Source organism: Puma concolor, chromosome A2, assembly GCF_028749965.1.
Source record: "Puma concolor isolate L17-30 chromosome A2, mPumCon1.1.hap2, whole genome shotgun sequence".
In the NCBI taxonomy this organism is placed as follows: Eukaryota; Metazoa; Chordata; class Mammalia; order Carnivora; family Felidae; genus Puma; species Puma concolor.
In genome coordinates, this window is record NC_141668.1 from 21,886,523 (window position 1) to 21,907,164 (window position 20,642).

General features: G+C 46.2%; 1 long non-coding RNA gene across 1 annotated transcript; it reads right to left on the minus strand.

The window, feature by feature from the left end:
* Positions 1 to 5,938: 5,938 nt before the first annotated feature.
* On the minus strand, positions 5,939 to 20,549 carry LOC147583049 (uncharacterized). Its single transcript, XR_015242762.1, has 3 exons — positions 20,410 to 20,549; positions 17,078 to 17,176; positions 5,939 to 7,752 (listed from the first exon to the last, which is right to left on the minus strand). It is a non-coding gene; the product is annotated as an uncharacterized LOC147583049 (long non-coding RNA).
* Between the last annotated feature and the right edge of the window lie 93 nt (positions 20,550 to 20,642).

The window sequence follows — 20,642 nt, forward strand, 5'->3', positions numbered from 1 at the left end:
CTCTCCCATGTTCCCAGCTCCTGGATCCGTCCACTACATCTTTCTTTTTTTTTTTTTTTTTTTTTTTTTTCAACGTTTATTTTATTTTTGGGACAGAGAGAGAGACAGAGCATGAACAGGGGAGGGGCAGAGAGAGAGAGGGAGACACAGAATCGGAAACAGGGTCCAGGCTCTGAGCCATCAGCCCAGAGCCCGACGCGGGGCTCGAACTCACGGACCGCGAGATCGTGACCTGGCTGAAGTCGGACGCTTAACCGACTGCGCCACCCAGGCGCCCAACACTACATCTTTCTAAATGCTGAGCCCCTCTCTGCAGAAGACCAGAGATACCGACTATAAAAAAGGGGAGTAGGACCAAAGGGTATGGAAGACACTTGGGGAGGTTGCCTGAGTGCCCATAAATATTTATGCCCTTTTGACAAGTCCATGTTGGAGCCAGGACTCTCGCTGGGGCTTTCCGTGGAGGATTTTTAGTGCACGATTAGGGAAAGCTGAATACCAGCTCCTTTCCCTGCCGTGCCCTTGAAAACCTCAGACCCATGCTACTGGCGCATCCTGTTGAGGGTTAACTCTGTGTCAGGCAAGGTGTCCCTGGCATCTCTAACCTGTACAACACACTGCGGCATAGGTATTAGTATTCCCACTTTACAGATCAGGAAACTGAGGTTAGAGAAGATACGTAGCTGGCCTAAGGTGAAGCAGCCAACAGATAGAGGAGCCAGAATACGACCCAGCTCTGATGAGTACTTGTGTCCGAACCTGTCCCCCTCCCAGAGGCTCTCTGTGCCCTCCTCCTGGGACAGGATCCTGGATCCCTACTAGGTTCTAGTTTCCTCCCCCTTCTTCCCCTTTCCCTGAGCTCCTGGAAGGACTTCACTGCACCATCAACATCCCAAATGATCCCTCATGAATTCTAGCTTCCACATCACCCTGCCAGGAGGTGGATGTGTGGGCTCTTCACCTGTCCCTCTTCGAGTCTCATTTGTTTTACTTCCAAGGTTGTGCTACCGAGAGGAAAAGATAGTCTCGTTTAATGGGTTGATGCAGAGTGTCTGCAGCCCTTGCTCATTGGTGCTTAACCGCCTCCCAATTTACAGGAGGGACTCATGTCAAAGCCTCTATTGGAGATACCCTCAGCACAGCTTTGTTCCAGGCTTATGGGTTTCTGGAAACACAGAGCAGGAAAATGTCATATCCCTTGTCCCCCAAAGGGCAGTGATGAGTATGTCAGAGACACAGGCTAAGCCTCTGGGTGACTACGTCCCATGTCAGTGATGGCATAGTGCCCACAGTGCCACCAATACCAGAATCCCCTTGGGTGCTGGCTTGTTAAAACATAAATTCTTGCATAATAATGCCATCTGCAATGGAGTCCAGGAACATTCCCAGGCTTCCAGGTGATTCTGACATTTACAGAAGCTGTACAATCTTTGGTTTTTTTTTTTTTTTAAGTTTATTTATTTATTTTGAGAGAGAGAGAGAGGGTGCAAGAGAGAGCATGAGCAGGGGCGGGGAGGAGAGAAAGAGAGGGAGAGAGAGAATCCCACGCAGGCCCTTCACTGTCAGCACAGAGCCTGATGGAGGCCTTGCTCCCCACGAACCACAACCTGAGCCAACATCAAGAGTCAGATGCTTAACCAACTGAGCCACCCAGGCGCTCCCAGAAATTGTACGATCTTTGACTTAGAGCCGGGTTTCCGAAGTAGAACCATCTGGATTCAGGTCCTGACTTGGGGCAAGTTGCCTAACCTCCTTAAGCTTCGGTTCTCTCCTATTGTAAAGCAAGAAGAGCCGTAATGTCTGCCTCCTCAGACATCGGGACGAGACGGAGAGAAAGGGCTTCATTCGTGACAGCTAAGGAGCCCCTCTAAGGTTGTCCGCTTCAGTCCCACCACCCCACCTTGAACACAGTGCCCAGACGTGGTAAGTATTCACACGGCAAAGCTCAGACACCCGTTGGATTTTGCTCTCACAAACCAGGGGAAATTGAGGAAACTCACCAAAGAGATCATTACAGGTGAAGGACAGTGACTAGAGGGCCAAACTCTTTCTAATTCTAAGCAGTCAACCCACAAATACATGGTGAACACCTGCTGTGAGTCTAACAGTGCAGGGCAACCACTGTTCTTAGCCACCACAACTCAAACTTTACTCGAGGAGATGAGGTAAAAACATAGAGGCACAAGTAAAATAAGAATGAACTAAAAGAACAAGACAGTCATCGAAAGATGCTCCCTGTTGGTTTATTCATTCAGTGTATGTATTCGTGAATTGCCGATCACGTGCCGTAGACTATACTGGAAACCGTAGAAAAAAGGCTGAATAATACAGTCCCTGCCTCAAGATATTTAAAGGCCACAAAAGGAGACCGATCAGCAAATACAATGAGCAAATCAATGTTCATGATTAATTTACTTTCTTCTGGCTACACGTACTCAAAAAGGTGAAGTTTCACAATATTCAAAATACTTCATCCAGAGACTAGGAGATCAGCCCTAATACGTAAGGAAGGCATCCGAGGTCTGGTTTCCTGTCTCAGAGGGTGCAGCGCTTCGGACTCAGAGTCTGGAGACAAATACGCCAAGTAGACCACGATCAAAGTAGCATCGGCAGAAAGTTTTGAAACTCTTTAATCTAAACTTGTATCTTATTTCTGTGGAGTGTGAAAGCACACGTACATCTGTTCTCAACAGTTAACCACAAGGCAAGGCAAGGGGAAACAGAGAGAATGCCAACCCACCTTTAATAACCCCAATAGTGGGAGGAGGCAGAGGGTTTGGAGGGAATCCAATCACATCCACACTCTGCAGACTCACAGCTTGGTTCCTTGAGGCGCGGATTAGCATCTGCTCGCTGCTATCTAGCCAGCGCCTAGCAGAGCGTCTCTGCACAGTCACTGGTGTCTAATCAACGCTCATTGAATGACTGAATGATGCATCTGTCCAGAGGAGAGAATGCAAAGTGCCCAGGAGGCAGCTCACCATCAGGCCAGTGGGTTGGTAGCAAACAGACCTTTTTAAAGTCCGAACGTCTCTGAGTTCCGGACCTGTGTGTCCATCCAACTGTCTCTCTGTCATCTCGTCTGAGATGCCTCGAAGTCACCTCACACGGGGGATGAACCTGTCATCCTTCCTTGCACGTACTTCCCTACGGCTCCGTATCTCAGCGCATGTTACCACTCTGTCTCATCACATATGCCAGAAACTAAGGACACAGCATTGCACAGCGCTCTCCTCGCGCCTTATCACCCATCCATCCCCCAGCGCATTCTAGTTACTTCCTTAAATTCCCTCAACTTCATCCCCTGCCATTCCTCTAATCCAAGCCAGCATCCTTCTCTGGAACTTATAGTTGCCCCCTGGCTCATCCGTCCACATCTGCTGTCCCTAGCACCCCTCCATCTCGCTCCCCCTCTACCTGCAACACCCTCTCTTCCCGTCTACACCTGGTTAACTCCTTCTCATCCGTCAGACCTCAGACCTGTCCTCTTCTGGACCAGGACAAAGCCCTCTTGCATTGATCTCTAACACACTCCTCTCTCATAATATTTGTCACAGTTGCAATTCTCTTTATGCTCACTGTCCACAGGCCAACTATATTCATGCACCCGGTACCAGGCGGAACGGTAGAAGAAAGACAGTTCCCATAGTAGGGGTTCAGTTTAAGCAAAAGCCTTATGAAGAGAGGGAGGGAGAAGACAGTCATTTTGTGCTGCAGAAGCTTTTAGGGCTAAGAAGGGAGTGAGCCCCTGGCCCCTGGCCCGCTTGGGAAGTGACTCTGACTCAGCAGTTGCAAATTTAAATGCTCACAGCACCCAGCCAGGTCCCATCAATGAGCCAAGCCGGCTGGGGTGACAAGAGAAGGGTGGGGTGGCTACAGACCAGAAAGCATGACCCCTCAGAGAGCAGCTCCAGCCCCAGTGCTCGAGCCTTGTCTTTCGAGAAAAGTCCAAAATCAAAATTTTCTATGCAGCCTCCTGCCTTTCGAATGCTGGCAACTAATTCAGAAATTACAAAAACAATTTAGGAGCCAAATAAAACATATCTGTGCTCAGGTTTCTGCAGGCCGACTCCAGATTGCCACCTCTGCACCAGAGATTTCTCTGTGTTCCCAGCCCCAGCCCGACACGGCCTCGTAATGAATTCCTCCTGCACCCCTCCAAGGACTTGGCATAAAACAGACCTGCTCTGCCGTCTGGTTAGCACTGCGCTAAGCTCCTTACCTCAGTCCTCAGCGGATGCTCCCTGATTTGGCCCTCCCCTGCCCCCCCCCCCCCCCACTAAATTTCATTCAAGCCTCCTCCCCAGAGCATGAACATCTCTGGACCTAGGCCAACCATTTACCCACAAATGTCTTTGTTTTCAAGACAACTTTTTAAAAGAGTCTTTCTTTGTGGGGGTGCTCAGAAGGGCCGAGCCCACCCTGGATCTCCACTTGGCCTCGCCCCCTCTCCTCTTTTCTCCTCCACCTCCACCCTGTCCTCCAAGTCTTAGCAGCTCCCAAGGCCAGAAAGCTAGGGCTCGAAGGAACACAGTTTGAAAACTGTTGTCCAGTTCACCCCCCAAAGATTAACAGTGAAAATTAGCTCGCAGAGACCAAGCTGGTAGAATTGAGACCACTCACACCACGAATCCGGATAGCCTCAAATGCCACCAGCAGTCATCCTCCAAACCCACTACTGGGGGACTACTGCCGGGAATGGGGGCGGGGGAGAGCCTCGGATGGAAGGCTTGGGCAGCACCCAGACACCACCCACTTCAGGAGGCAGGAGTTCGCAGCAAAGGGGTTGCGGGGAGCCCCTGGGTGGCTCGGTCGGTTAAGCACCCGACTTTGGCTCAGGTCATGATCTCACAGTTTGTGACTTTGAGCCCCATGTTGGGGCTCAGGGCCTGGAGACTGCTTGGGATTCTGCGTCTCCCTCTCTTTCTGCCCCTCCCCCCATTCGTGCTCTGTCTCTCTCTGTCTCTCAAAAGAAAAAGAAGAAAGAGCAAGAGGGAAAGGGGTGAGGCTCCAAAGTGCCTGATATCCAGACGTCCTACGGTTACCCAAAGCCCTGCAGGTCCTCATTTGTCCCCTTTGAGCATCCGAAGTCCCCCCTTTTCCCCTCTCCTTCCCATCTCCGAGGATGGCACCCCGCCTAGTCACCAAGGCTGACTCTTAACAAGATGCATTGAAATAGTCACCGAGTCCCCAAGACGACAAATTCCATCCCTCAAGACTTCCCAAATCCATCTCCTTTTCTCCATCCTCACGCCCAGAGCCTTAGTTCAGGCCACGGTCCCTTTCCCCAGATGACTGCCCTCGCTGTTCAGATGACCCCTCTTCCTCCTTTCTCGCCGCAGATCTAACCCCACCATGCTGCCAGAGCAAAAGGCTGAATCAGATCTGGCCATGGTGCACCCCATGCCGCAGCCTTACGGGACTGCCTGGGGATGCCCGGGCTCCCTCGCGCGTCCACGTCACCACACCTGCTATTCCAACCGCCTCCAGGGTCCCTTCCCGACCTCCTCATCAGCATGATAGGGCCTGTTATAGACTGTTGGTCCTGGGGCTCCGGTGAGGCATCTGATCCTACAGAAGGTCTTTCCTCATTCCCCACTCCCTCTTCACTTTCCCTGCTTCCTTCTTTTACCCTCTTTGGATACCGTCATAGAATTACTTCTGCTGGGGCGCCTGGGTGGCGCAGTCGGTTAAGCGTCCGACTTCAGCCAGGTCACGATCTCGCGGTCCGTGAGTTCGAGCCCCGCGTCAGGCTCTGGGCTGATGGCTCAGAGCCTGGAGCCTGTTTCCGATTCTGTGTCTCCCTCTCTCTCTGCTTCTCGCCCGTTCATGCTCTTTCTCTCTCTGTCCGAAAAATAAATAAACGTTGAAAAAAAAAAAAAATTTAAAAAAAAAAAAAAAAAAAAGAATTACTTCTGCTGTAACGCTTGTCCTGCAACGCTCTCTTTAGGCATCTCCCTCCTTAGACCGGGAGCCGCTCTAAGGCAGTGCCCATGTTTCAGACACACACTGGAAGCCCAGTGCCTAGCACAAAGGACAGAATGAACGGCTGGAACATTCTAGCCTCTGCCTTGTGCCTAGGGTCGGCCGTTTGCAGTCTGAGTCTCAGCACACACGGCTGCTTTTTAGCATTTGTAGTTTATCTCCCTGTGAAATTTGGTGCCAGCTGTGGTCACCTGTTTGATTGCTCTTTGAGCTCTGCCTTTAACTAGAAATTAATTTGGATTACTTAAGCCTTTCTTGCCCACCGGAGAAACTCTGGCTGGGTAAATCCAAAGCTGCCGGTGATATTTCTTTTTCCATTTAATCTCTTTCTCTCATGTGCCAACTCTAATCTTGTGCTTTCTGGATTCCTACCCCCCCCCCCCCGGGCTTATTTTTAATCTGCCATCTCTGACCCTTCACCAAACGTTGATTCACCATGGATCTCCACCTTCCCACCTGCTCATCTCAGGGAAACTCAGGCCAGCCTTGCCCAGGGGCTCGGCTGCATCACAAGGGAAGTCTGGAGCAACTGTGAGAACAGAGACCAGACGGGAGAAGTCCTGAACCCCAGTCTGCCAACCCTCCACCCCAGACGACACCTCATGGCTCAGGAGCATCAGAGATTTTTAAAAGCCAATTCTTCGGCGAGGAGTTCTGACCACCAGCCACGAGGGCACAGAGCACAGTAAAGAGGTCAGGATGGGCAGAGAACCTGGCACTCACCCATCCTATGTTTGGCAAGATCGTGTCCCCTTCCACCGGGGGTCGCCCCACAGTCTGTGCCTGACAGGGAGTACTTCCGCTTCCGGGCTGATCCGAGAACCCCGTTTCGTCATCAATACCTCCTTCTCCCCAGTCCTAGTCCCCGTCAATCTCCTGCCCTGCTCTCTTGGCAAGAGTACATTCACACCTCACACAAGCTCCAAAAAGCAAGACTGGCATGTGTCTGTTGAGAAAGAAAAACCACCTACTCCTCCTGCATGGGACTCAGAACCTCCCAGGAACTTCAGGGGAATCAAGAAAAAACGCCTGATAAGCTGTTCAAGGGATTCTGGCCCAAAGGCACACGGGAACTGTGCAGAGGACCACCAGGCCCAGGTTTTGCACAGACAGCAAATGGTTTTATACACACAGTCCACGGCCTCTGCTGCATCACCCTGCAGACAGTTCCTGCAAAATGTACATTCTTATTTGGGGGAGAGGATGCTGCCATGACAGTCCAGATCAGAACTCCCGGCTTTGAGGAACTGGCGCCTGTAAGAATTCCAGAAGAAACCTCGTGTGGCTCCCCCTAGCGATCTGAAAAGTCCTGGGCACCTGTCTGGGCAGCGCACCATGCGCATGCTCACTCACAAGGCAAGCCTGCTCTCAAGAAGCTTACGGTCCCGTGGGGGAGATGGCAGAGGCATAAACAGAAGTGTGAACCTTAACATTAATGTAGAAGATTGATCAGTTAAACCAAATTTCTAGGTATGAGATTATATAACCCTCTGGAGTCCATAAAAAGAAACCATCAGACAAATCGGCCACCTTGCCATTTTCACTCAAGTGCCTAAACAAGTTTCAGTTCTGAAAATACAGAAATTCTGGCAGCACCTGGGTGGCTGGGTTGGTTAAGCGTCCGACTTCGTCTCAGGTCACGATCTCACAGTGGGTGGGTTCGAGCCCCGCATCTGGCTTTGTGCTGACTGCTCAGAGCCTGGAGCCTGCTTGGGATTCTGTGTCTCCCTCTCTCTCGGCCCCCTCCCTTTCTCGTGCTGTCTCTCTCTGTCTCTCAAAAAATGAATAAAGTTAAAAAAAGAAAGAAAATAGAGAAATTCTAGCTTCATGCTTTTCGAGGAGTATGCGAGGCAGTGTGCAATTTACCTTTGGTGGAATTAGCAAAAACGGTTGGGATTTGTGAATTCTCCTTTCGTTTATATTTAAGAGAGAGAAATCCAACTTATTCCATATTCATTATCCACAAATAGACAGGATTTGCCCCTTGCTCCAATCTAGTTTTAAACGTTATAGGAAATCATAGAGGAGATATGTAAACTATCCTGACCATTAGATCACATGTTGCAGATAACTGTAGAGAAAAGGGTCCCTCCTTGCCCGCTGATACAAAAGTCACCATCACTGTGTACAAACCCAACTACAAGGCAAGGTTCTAATTAGTCCTCATTCTCACCCCAAAACTACAAGAATGGCAGATCAACCCCTCCAGCAAACTGTCAGGAGCAGAAACTAAGAGATAACAATGCTAATTGGGATGTGCACCTGTGATGTCGTCCCTTACATATTCTTAAAATGCTCGTCTCTCCTGCCTGCCACCCCCCTCCCCATCTTTCTGCTCCTCATTCCTTCTCCTCCCCAGCATCTAACTTTTCTGAGCAAAAAGAGGCATTCTTACTGAGAGGATAGATCAATGGATCCAGAAGGGGGTGAAAATCAGTGGCCTTGATCTGGCAGGACTTAATCAATGTTTAGGAACTAACAGGAAATAGTCAACAATGAGTATAAATTTGTATCTGCAAATATTGTTTAAAATAATTTAAAAATGAAAAGCAACTTAAATCTTCATAAATGTTGGCTTTGGGGTGCCTGGGTTGCTCAGTCAGTTAAGTGCTGGGCTTCGGCTCAGGAATGATCTCACGGTTCGTGGGTTCAAGCCCCACATCAGGCTCTGGGCTGAGAGCTCAGAGCCTGGGGCCTGCCTCAGATTCTGTGTCTCCCTCTCTCTCCCTGCCCCTTCTCGGCTCACACTCTGTCTCTCTCTCTCAAAAATAAATAAATGTTAAAAAATTTTTTTTAATAAAAAAATAATAAATATTGGCATTAAGTAAACTATGATATGCCTGTACATAGAATTGAAAGTAACATAGAAGCTATAGAAGAAAAGATGAACAGTTTTGACTATATAAAAATATGAACATATTCTATGGCGAAAATAACATTTACAATGTCAAAGACAAAAGGGTAAATTATTTGCAGCATATATGACAGGAAAGCTAATTTATCTGATATAAAAATAATTCTTTAAAATCAATAAGGATGGCACAAAAACAGACACTCAGATCAATGGAACAGAGTAGAGAACCCAGAAATGGACCCACAAACATACGGCCAACTAATCTTTGACAAAGCAGGAAAGAATATCCAATGGCATAAAGACAGTCTCTTCAGCAAGTGGTGCTGGGAAAACTGGACAGCGACATGCAGAAAAATGAACCTGGGCCACTTTCTTACGCCATACACAAAAATAAACTCAAAATGGATGAAAGACCTAAATGTAAGACAGGAAGCCATCAAAATCCTTGAGGAGAAAGCAGGCAAAAACCTCTTTGACCTTGGCTGCAGTAACTTCTTACTCAACACGTCTCCGGAGGCAAGGGAAACAAAAGCAAAAATGCACTATTGGGACCTCATCAAAATAAAAAGCTTCTTTCTACACAGCAAAGGAAACAATCAGCAAAACTAAAAGGCAACCGACGGAATGGGAGAAGACATTTGTAAATGACATATCAGATAAAGGGTTAGTATCCAAAATCTGTAAAGAACTTATCAAACTCAACACCCGAAAAACAAATAATCCAGTGAAGAAATGGGCAGAAGACACGAATAGACACTTTTCCAAAGAAGACATCCAGATGGCCAACCGACACATGAAAAAATGCTCAACATCACTCATCATCAGGGAAATACAAATCAAAACCACAATGAGATACCACCTTACACCTGTCAGAATGGCTAACATGAACAACTCAGGCAAAAACAGATGTTGGCGAGGATGCGGAGAAAGAGGATCTCTTTTGCACTGTTGGTGGGAATGCAAGCTGGTGCAGCCACTCTGGAAAACAGTATGGAGGTTCCTCAAAAAATTAAAAATAGAACTACCCTATGACCCAGCAATTGGACTATTGGGTATTTATTCAAGGGATACAGGTATACTGTTTTGAAGGGGCACATGCACCACAATGTTTACAGCAGCACTATCGACAATAGCCAAAGTATGGAAAGAGCCCAAATGTCCATAGATAGATGAATGGATAAAGAAGATGTGATACACACACACACACACACACACACACACACACACATACACACACACAATGGAGTATTACTCGGCAGTCAAAAAGAGTGAAATCTTGCCATTTGCAACTACGTGGATGGAACTAGAGAGTATTATGCTAAGCAAAATTAGTCAGAGAAAGACAAGTATCATATGACTTCACTCATATGGGGACTTTTAAGATACAAAACAGATGAACATAAGGGAAGGGAAACAAAAATAATATAAAAACAGGGAGGGGGACAAAACAGAAGAGACTCTTAAATATGGAGAACAAACAGAGGGTTACTGGAGGGGTTGTGGGAGGGGGTTTGGGCTAAATGGGGAAGGGGCATTAAGGAATCTACTCCTGAAATCACTGTTGCACTATATGCTAATTTGGATGTAAATTTAAAAAAATAACATAAAAAAAGAAATTATTAAAATCAATAAGGAAAGAACAACCCAGTTTAAAAAAAAAAAAAAAAGTCCAGGGGCACCTGGGTGATTCAGTCGGGTGAGCATCCAACTTCGGCTCAGGTCATGATCTCACTGTTCGTGGGTTTGAGCCCCGCGTCTGGTTCTGTACTGACAGCTCAGAGCCCAGGGCCTGCTTCGGATTCTGTGTCTCCCTCTCTCTCTGCCCCTCCCCAGCTCATGCTCTGTCTCTCTTTGTCTCTCAAACAAACAAACAAAAAAAAGTTTAAAAAAATTTTTTTAATAAAAATTTTTTTAAAAAGGCCTATAACCATGTGAAAAGATGTTCAATCTCACACAAAGAAATGTAAACTGTACCAGTATCTAGATTCAATTTTTCATCTATAATATAGGCAAAGTCCAATGATAACCAGAATTTTTAAAAATTGTTTTCATTCAGCTTTGGTGTTGAACACCTGGGTGGGTCAGTCAGTTGAGTGTCCGACTCCCGATTTCTGCTCAGGTCACGATCTCACAGTTCACGAGTGCAAGCCCTGCGTGGGGCTCCATGCTAACAGTGCACAGCCTCCTTGGGATTCTCTCTCTCTCTTTCTCTCCCTCTCTCGGCCCCTCCCATGCACACGTGCTCTCTCTCTTGCACAAAATAAATAAACTTAAAAAAAATAGAAAAAACAGAAAATGTTTTTATATCTTGAAAGATATAAAAGAAATATAAATGGTGGCAAAGGCTAGCACTTGAGGGGAAGGGGGATTTTATACTTTATTTTACAACATTCTGAAACATTTGATTTTTTTCTTTCAAGGATTATGTATTATTCTTATAATAAAAAACAACTTGAACCATTATTAAGAAGCTACTCTGTTACTGGGATTGTTTGGAGACTGGGATACAGTGGTGAATGGATAGACATGACTTCTCAAGTCGGAAATAATACCGTGAGATGAAATAGACTATTGCCATAGGGGGAGGGAGACGACAGCACTAGAAAGAGTGCTCCCACCTGAATTCAAGCAGAATTTTTATTTTGTGTTGTTGTTGTTTTTATTTAAAAATTTTTTAACATCCATTCATTTTTGAGAGAGAGAGAGAGAGCATGAGCAGGAAAGGGGCAGAAAGAGACAGAGAGAACCCAAAGCAGGTTCCATGCTGTCAGCACAAAGCTCGACGCGGAGCTCAAACCCACGAACCACCGAGATCATGACCTGAGCTAAAGTCAGACACCCAACTGTTTGAGCCACCCAGGTGCCCCTCAGGCAGAATTTCTAGAGAGAGGAGTAAACCAGAATTGGGGGTGGGGGACGGAATGTGCAAGGAGTGTGATCAGATAGTTGAGGAGGGACTGTTTTTCTTTGTGGTCAGCCTATTTTCAGGAGGGGTTGTGAAGGAGAGACTCCATATTCCATTAATGGCTCAGCCTGAGCATGGGTCAAAATTCAAGGTTCAGGGTTGTGGAGGGTGGGGTGGAGAAAAAGCCTAACTAAAGTTTGGCCAAGGCAACTGAATGGGTATCTTGTCCACATTCATCAGAAACAAAGAGTGGAACTAAACATTTATGAGACAAAGAATGGGAATTTGGAGGGTCTGTGTCTGGCCTTGTCTTAAGTTAATAGGAGTTTACCCCTGAGTCTTAGCTCACACTGGGCAGTCTGCTGCTTTGCAATCAGCATTTCCAGGAACACAAAGGAGCGGGGGACTTCTTGACCACTGCTGTTTTCCAGGAAAACAGGGCTCAGGTAGTATTTAACCTTGTCAAAGATAATCACAGCCTTTAAAGAGCTTTAATTCTCGGGAATTTAATAATTAAGCAATGAAATAAGTAAATAAATACAAGTTATATAATTGTCATCAGACGCTTTCAGAGAGAATTGGCTCTCCCAGCCCCTGAGGAAGCTATAGCAAGACCACAGTTAGCTCCTTAGCTTGGCAGATTCAAAAACTCATCTGGATTTGCCCAAGACCAGACTGAGAGATCACTGTAATAGAACAGATGGCACTGAAATGGACCCGATTATGTACAAAGATGTAAGATTCATTACAGCTCAATGATGGAAAGAAAGGATTACCCAATAAATGGTGTCGGGACAATTAACTAGCAATTTGGAGAAACAGTAATTTCAGAATCTCGCTTTATATTATGCACTAAAATAAATTCCAGTTGAGTGGAAGAGTCAAATGTGGGTTTTTTTAAACATCAAAATCTCAGAAAAATAGAATTGAATATTTTCCAAATGTCTATAGGAAAGATAACTTTATAGGCTCACAAGCAATACAAGGAATAAAAAAGAAAAAAGAGGAAGATCTATAAATTTGACTACGAAATAGAACGTAACCCATAAAAGCAAATGGCAGACAAAAAATACTGCAACAAATGTAACAAAGAGGCACTATATTTAGTATTTAAGACCTCTGTATATGGGTCAGAAACAAATTAAGACACTAAAAGGGCAAAAGACACTCACAGAAGAAGTAATATAACAAGCAAACAAGGATTTGAGATGTTCAGTTGCCAGAGAATAAAAAATATAAATTAAAGCACTGAGTTCCCATTTCCCTCTCTTAAATTATCTCGAACTGAAAAATAATCCCTCTGGGGCTTCTGTTTCTGGTTAGGACGTGGAAAGCCTGAAGTGACTGTTGAACCTGCCCTAGCACTGAGAACCAGCCAAGCAAGCCTCATAGTCGTGGTTGTAAAAATCATCAGAGTGCTCAGGATGCAAAAAAACAAAAAACAAAAAATAAAAACAAAAAACTAAATAAACCAGTTTCCAGAAATGACAAGCTCTTCCTAAGATAGAAGAGACGCATGGCTGCTTCTATCTATGAAGTGACAGGTAGGAGAGGAATGGGTCGTAAACTCGGGTAAAGAGGTATCAGCCCAACTTGTAACGACATTTAACGGGCACGTGTGAGCTCGTGTGACAGATCAGCATTCCAACAGCCCCGGTCATAGAGCAAGTGTATGCCCACCTGCATGCCAAAGCTTTCACAGACGTCTTCATCAAGTACACAGGTAATAGACCAAAGGCAAAGGGCAAGATAGAACCGAGAGAATTCCCTTTGAGGCATGCAGGATCTTCCCCAACTACACGACCTGCTGTAGACTGGGGGTAAGACAGAAGGCTGAGAAATCCCTTCAAGGGAGCCAGGGTCTCCACCAAGTGCAGCACGGTGGCCTTCCCAAGACATGGAGCAGGCAGGGCAGAGGATGAAGAGAGGTCTCTCAAGTTGCAGAAATCTGGGGGAAGGCCCTAAAACTCAAGCCCACAGCTGGCTACAAAGCAGAAAGACAGAAAGCTTTCCATGGTTCAGAGAGCTCCAACAGGACTGGGCAGCATAGAAAGATCTCTTGAGTCTCACTGGTGCTCAGAGCCCAAGCCCTAACGAAGAGAGCCTTGGTACCATCCTCAAAACATCGGAAGCCAGTGGTGAACTAGATCAAAGAAAAGCTGCAACCAATCCATACCCTGTTCAGACAGAGCCTTCATATGTCTCCTTCTCTCACATTAGTAGTCTAATGGAAGGCACACAACCTTTCCTGTGGGTAAATATTCTTTACTTCAGTTTCTAGTGATTTCTTACACACAGTGCCCAACATAAATAAGGAATTAAGAGACCATAAGACACAAGCAAACGTGATAGGGTCAAGGGAGGAAGAGTAAATAGAATGAGACCCGGAGATGGCTCAGATGTTAGAATTGTCTAGACAGTGACAGTGAAACAAACAGAGTAAGTACATACAAACAAATGGGGAATTTGGAGAGAGAGAAACACTATAAAAAAAGAACCAAATGGGCATGTAATTAATTCTTTGAAAGACCACTAATTCTATTTAATATAAAAAATTGTAACAGCAGATTAATAGAGTTTAGAGCATATATAGTTCTTTGTTATCATTTTTGTTTTTATGAAGTCCAAAATAGGCAAGAGAATTTTCTTGAGTAATGAAAACATTCTATAACTGGGCAGAGGTGGTTTTAAAAGTGTCTATAATTGTCAAAACTCATCAAACTGATCTATTAAAATATGGACATTTCATACAACTTACACCTCAATAAAAAAAATTTTTTAATAGTATCTTAGGCTGCTGAGGGAGCAATGAAAGCAATACTCCTGTAAATTGGACGATCATTTTCGACAGCAAATTTTGGAATATTAATCAAGAACTATTAAAAGTCCAAATGTTTTAAACTTTTTTTTAATGTTTATTTATTTTTGAGAGAGAGAGAGACAGAGTGTGAGTGGGGGAGGGGTGAAGGAGAGGGAGACACAGAATCCGAAGCAGGCTCCAGGCTCTGAGCTGTCAGCACAAAGCCCAACGTGGGACTCGAACTCACGAACTGTGAGATCATGACCTGAGCCGAAGTCAGATGCTTAACCAACTGAGCCACCCAGGTGCCCCAAAGGTCCAAATGTCTTAACTCAACAATTTCATTTAGGCAAATACTCTTAAGAAAATTCAAAATAACAAAAAGTAACATGCACAAAAATGTTAACCATTGTATTTTTGTAATAGGGTAATCTGAAGTGCTTCAAAATCCAAAGCTGGATAATAAACAATGTGCAATAAATATACTTAATAGAATGTATTTTAGCCACTAAAGTTATATTATTATGACTACATAACAGGCTGAAGACATGTTTATGCTATAAGCCTTCACATCCTTGAAAAAACACATATGAGACAAGCACTAGAAAGAAAAAAACTATAATGATAAGTCATTCTTATGTTGGGCCTGTAGAAGTATTTTCTCTTTTCAGCTTGGTTATCTGCATCCTGGTATTTTTCTTTCCTTTAAAATGTTTGCATGGATGAGCTACTTGGGTGGCTCAGTTGGTTGAGCATCTGACTTTGGCTCAGGTCATGATCTCATGGTTTGTGGATTCAAGACCCACATCATACTCTGCACTGACATTGTGGAGCCTGTTTTGGATTCTCTGTCTCCCTCTCTCTCTCTGCTCCTCCTGCACACATGCTCTCTGTCTCTCTCTCACTCAAAAATAAACATTAAAAAAATTGTCTTGAGTAAAAAACTAAAATGTTTGCATGGGGTGCCTGGGTGGCTCAGTTGGTTTAACATCCAACTCTTGATTTCAGCTTTTCATGATCTCACGGTCATGAAATCGAACCCCATGTGGGGCTCCGAACTAGGCGTGGAGCCTGCTTAAAATTCTCTCTCTCTCCCTCTACCCCTCCCTTGTCCCCTCTCTCTCCCTCAAAAAAAAAATATGTTTTCAATTTTTTAGCTTTCATTTCTTTCTTGATATTTTTGCAACATTGCATTTTTCTAAAAACAAGTTTTCTCCAGTTATTCTCTTATCATTTACATCTTTCCACCATTTTCTTTAAATTTTTTTTATTGCACAACAAACCCATGATTACATTTTCATAATTTTTCCTGTATATAAAAGGACCTCAGTCTTACCTGATAGTTTTTGATTTCTAGAAAGCAAATGTGACTGGATTTTGATTTGTGAAAAGAACAAATGGGATAGGCCTTTCCAATGACCTAAATATGTATCCCTGCCAGACAGAATCATGAAATACAGCTAAACATTATGTCAATTAATGTAAAACATTAAATACATTTACTCGGAAAACATCTGAAAAGACTAGCAGTGGTTAGTCTCTGGGTAGTGAGACAAGGTCAAACTTCTTTTTCCTTGTCTGCTGCCCCTACAGTAAACATGTATTATTTTCTGGGCCCAGTCCTGGCCCAAGTCAAGATCAGGGAAATGCAGTGGTGCCCCAGGCCAGAAGCTTCCCCCACAGCATTTCATCTACCTATTCATGCTCCATTTCCTGTCCCTTGACCTTGCACTACCTGTCACACTGTCCACATGCCCCAGATCAGTAAACCTGTTGAGTAAGTGCAGGAAGCAGAGACCCTCAGTCTGGTCTCTCTGTTGGTCCCCAGGCTCGTTAGCGTCACCTAGGCAGCCGGAAAAATAGCTGCACCTACTTTCCCTCCCCGAGTCCCCAACACCAGAGCCTGCAAAGCCATCCTAGCTCTGGTTCCTGCCAGACCTTTATTAACCATGACAAGGGTTTGGAACGCCTGTGCAACATCATAATCTCCCCGTCTCCCTGTAGAAGCAAATAGAGTTGAAGGAGGCTGTGGAGGGTGGACTGGTGGCAGATGTCTCCCTGGAGAGCCCAGCTCCAGCCTTCCTGGCCTACCCGTGTCTCCCGCTCTCGGCTCAGATCTCCTCTCAGGAGTCTGGCCAAGCCTGATGAAGGGGAGCTGAAGGGGTAAACTGCAAATCAAAATGAACATCCTGCTGAAAAGAATTCAGGGTGGTGATAGACGTCTGTATAGGGCCCTGGCATATTGCAGACAGCACAGAACTCTCTCCCCATGCACCCCGGAGTGTAAATTAGAGAGACACCCCTCATCCCTCCCTCTTCCTGACCCCCAAAGTACTCAGAAAAAGGAAGCATGACCACGCCTAATGAGGAGGGGTTAAGGAACGGCTCAAATTAGAGGGAACCTCATTAAAATCTGTCTCCTCATAGCTATTCAATCACTAATTGACTTTTCCTCCTCACTTTAATTTTGACATTGGTGTCTTGATTAATTAACTCTGTCACCAAAGCCCTAGGGTGTCACAGAAGGACTCACCAGGAGTTTATCTTGCCACGTTCCAGCCAATTTGACAGGTAGGCTCTCCCTGGCCAGTTCCATGGGTAATGGCCTGAGCCTGTCGTGGTCCCTTGAGCCCTAGAAGAAGCAGAGACACGTTGTCATTCTCTAACCGTTGGCCACAGGGCCCAGCCAGCAGGAAGAGAATCAGGAGGCCTAGATTGTTGCTTTCCCTCTCTGGCAGCATAATAAATTTCCTTCTCTCCATCTGCATTCTCATATGGGCACGAAGTTCATCACCGACACCGTGGCCAGTGGGAGAGACAGATCACAAGTGTTGTTTCTGGGTAAGCCTTCTGGGAAATCATTCAGTCACTCCCTCGTTTATTCATACAAGTATTTAACTTGCTTCTGAATGGCCTGTGCTGGACTTGCCGGGAAGGGTGGAGGTCCAAAGAAGTATAAATTATGGGCTCTACCCGTGAGACGTTTATAATTTTAGTTGAAGAGCTGTGACATTCTCTTATAAAAACAGAAGCCAAGATTTGATGTTCAAAGAAAACCCCCAGGCAGCAAAGTCAATTGTCCTGGATATTTTGGCCATGTGTCTCCCGCCACCCCCACCCCCACCCGCCACTTCTGCAACCTCCTGGCATGTTTCAAACATGTGCTGAGTAACTGCAATGGAGCCACCAGCAGGGGGAGCTTTGGCAGGAGAACTTGAAAACTCAAAGTTCTCTTGTTCAGACTGCTTTCTCCATTCTCCCTCCTGGAGTGGAGGGATTAGGGAGCAGGCAAGAGACAGCATATGAGGGAAGGGAAGCTCCCCATTCACTCCCTCCTCAGCCCGCCCCGCAGAAGAGGAAGGTTGATCCAAACTCACCACTTTGGTAGTTTGGACTGGACTACCTGTGGACGGAGCTGCTCCGCCCTACAGGTGGGCTGGGGCTCCGCTCCTGGTCTACACTGTACTGGGAGCTCTTTGCCATCTTGTGTTTTCTTTCTCTTTTCTCCCCAGTGGCAGAAGTGGCATCCCGCCCCGGGGGCCCACCGTCCTGGAGCATCCCACCCATCCTGCCCTCTTCTTCTCTCTCCTTTCCATATAGAAAAAAGATTCATGACCAGGGATTGAACCTTTTCCTGTGGCATGTGGCGTGGGGAGGAGGAGAGAACAAAAGCCATCATTGTAGGTTTCCTCCAGCCTAATTTATAAAGCCCTCTCTATTATGGTTCAGGGTCCACTCTCACTAGCATTTAGGTGCTATTTTCCTTTTACTGTTTTCTTCATCTACATCTTTCTCTAGGAGACTCCTAGAGAGGAACGCTGTGATCGCGGGCAGAATACGGCTATTCCAGGGTGCCTTGTCCAAAGACCATCCACGAGCGCCTAATATGCATGGAGAGCCTACAAGGCCAAGTCATAGGGTCCTGTCCTGATAGTCTTTTCAGGGCTCTACCCTAAAGGAGCTCCCTTGCCATGTGCTCGTAGCTGACACGCACTTTCCTAGATTGCCTTGCTTCTCATATCTCCTATTTTCATCCTTGATCTACTTTTTAGCCTACCTTGGCAACCTACAATACCCTCTGTTTAAAAAAAAAAAAAACAAACCTAGTGGCTTTCTAGAGTCCTTGGAATAAAATCTAATCTCCTTACCATAGCCTACATGGTAGGCTGCATTGTTGATCTCAACTCCTGCTGTTCCTCTTGTGGAAGGATTATGCATCCCCAACCCCCGGCGACATCACTTTTAACCATGTGACTTTCCTGGGCCAATAGAAGTGGCACATCCACTTCCATGCAGAAGCTGGAAGGCCATCACACCTCCACCTTCTCTTTTCCCTCTGCTAGGAAACCGGCGGTGTCCCAGGTAGGAGCTGTCATATCTACCTGGGTCCTCGAGTGAAGAAAATTTGCAGCCAATCCACAATGGACATATAGTGTGAGTGATAAGTCAACTTCTCTATTATATACTATTGAGATTTGAGGGTGATCTGTTACCATGCAGATTAGTCTCATCTGACCGACACATTCATTCTATGGTGCGATCTGACCCCCGACCACTTCTCCAAACTCGTGCCTTACCTTCCATTCCCTCACCCACTACATTCCAAACACCGTGGACTTCTTTCTCTTCCTTGAACATGCCATGTCTGCTCTCACCTCAAAGCCTTTGCATGTGCTGTTCCCTCTGCCTGGACTGCTTTTCCTCCAAGGTCTTCACACAGCTGGCCCTTCTTCATTATTCAGATCTTGGTTCAAATACTAACCTCTTAAGAAATGCCTGCCCTGAACCCCATCTGATGTACCCCCCCTCCAGGCATTCTTTGTCACGTTACCCTGTCTTATTTTGCGTCTGCCCACTAGTGTCTTATTTGTTTTCCCTCCTTGGGAATGAACGCTCCGTGAAAGTAGAGATCTTGCCTGTCACAATCACTGCTGTATCCCCAGACACTGGAAGGCCACCTGACACATAAAAGACACTTGTAAGTATCTGTGTCATGAAAAATACACGTCTCTCCTCTCCTAAACTTTAAACCCATTTTCAACTGCCAACTGCACACCTCTTCCCTGAGTTCCTGACTCAACAGACCCAAAGCAGGATTCATGATGCTGTCCCCTCTTCGCGCACTCCAATCTCCTCCTCATCCTAGTTCCCAATTAATGACCCCATCGTTCACCCTGCCGCCAAATTACACACCTTGGGTGCTTTCCCGCCCCTCCCCCTCACTCCCTTCCCCCCGACTCCCAATCAGTCACCAGGCTGACTCTCTTTTTTCAACCTCTCTCTAATCCACTTCATCCTCATTCCGACGCACCTGCCCTCACTCAGGCCCTCATCATCCGTTGCCTGGATTATCACAGTCTCTGCAGAACAGGGTTCCCTGTTTCCAATTCTCTCCCCTCCCATCTGTGCCGCACACTGCCACCAGAATTATCTTTCTAAAATCTGATAATGTCACTCCCCTGTTTAGAAGGATTAAAAGGAGCTCCGGGAGAAAGTTTAACCCCTTAGAGGCCATGAGATACCTCTGCGTTCTGGCACCTGCCAACTTCCCAGTGTGTCTGCCACCCACGGCCGGAGCCCTCACCCCATCCAGCCACGCTGACCAGGGCAGCAGATCCCATGTACGTTTGTGCTCACCGCTCCCCTGGGATGCCCTTCCCACCTTTGCCCCTTGCCTCCCCAAACACACATACGCACGAACACACACGTGTGCACACACTCCCATCAGCGCCCACCTACTGAGAGCCATCGCTCTCGGTTATCATCACTCCCTCCCTTCACTCCCCCCGTGTAGCCCCTCCCAAATCCTCCGTACCCTCCTCCCGAAAACAAGAAAATAGCTCTCATGATGAGCTGGATGCGAACCTCTCTTGTAAGATCACATGGCACCGTGTGCGCTTCCGGAACAGGTGTGTGAGTTGCTCAAGGGCTGAACAAGCAGCCTTTCTTGTTTGACTCCCCAGTGCTTCACACTCCCGACAGACACATAGCACGTGCTCAGTAAATCTTGTTCCGGTGACTAGACGGATGCATAGAGAAAGAATGATAGACGGACTAATTACACTACGGAGCACTCGTCTGCGTGACATGACCAGGAA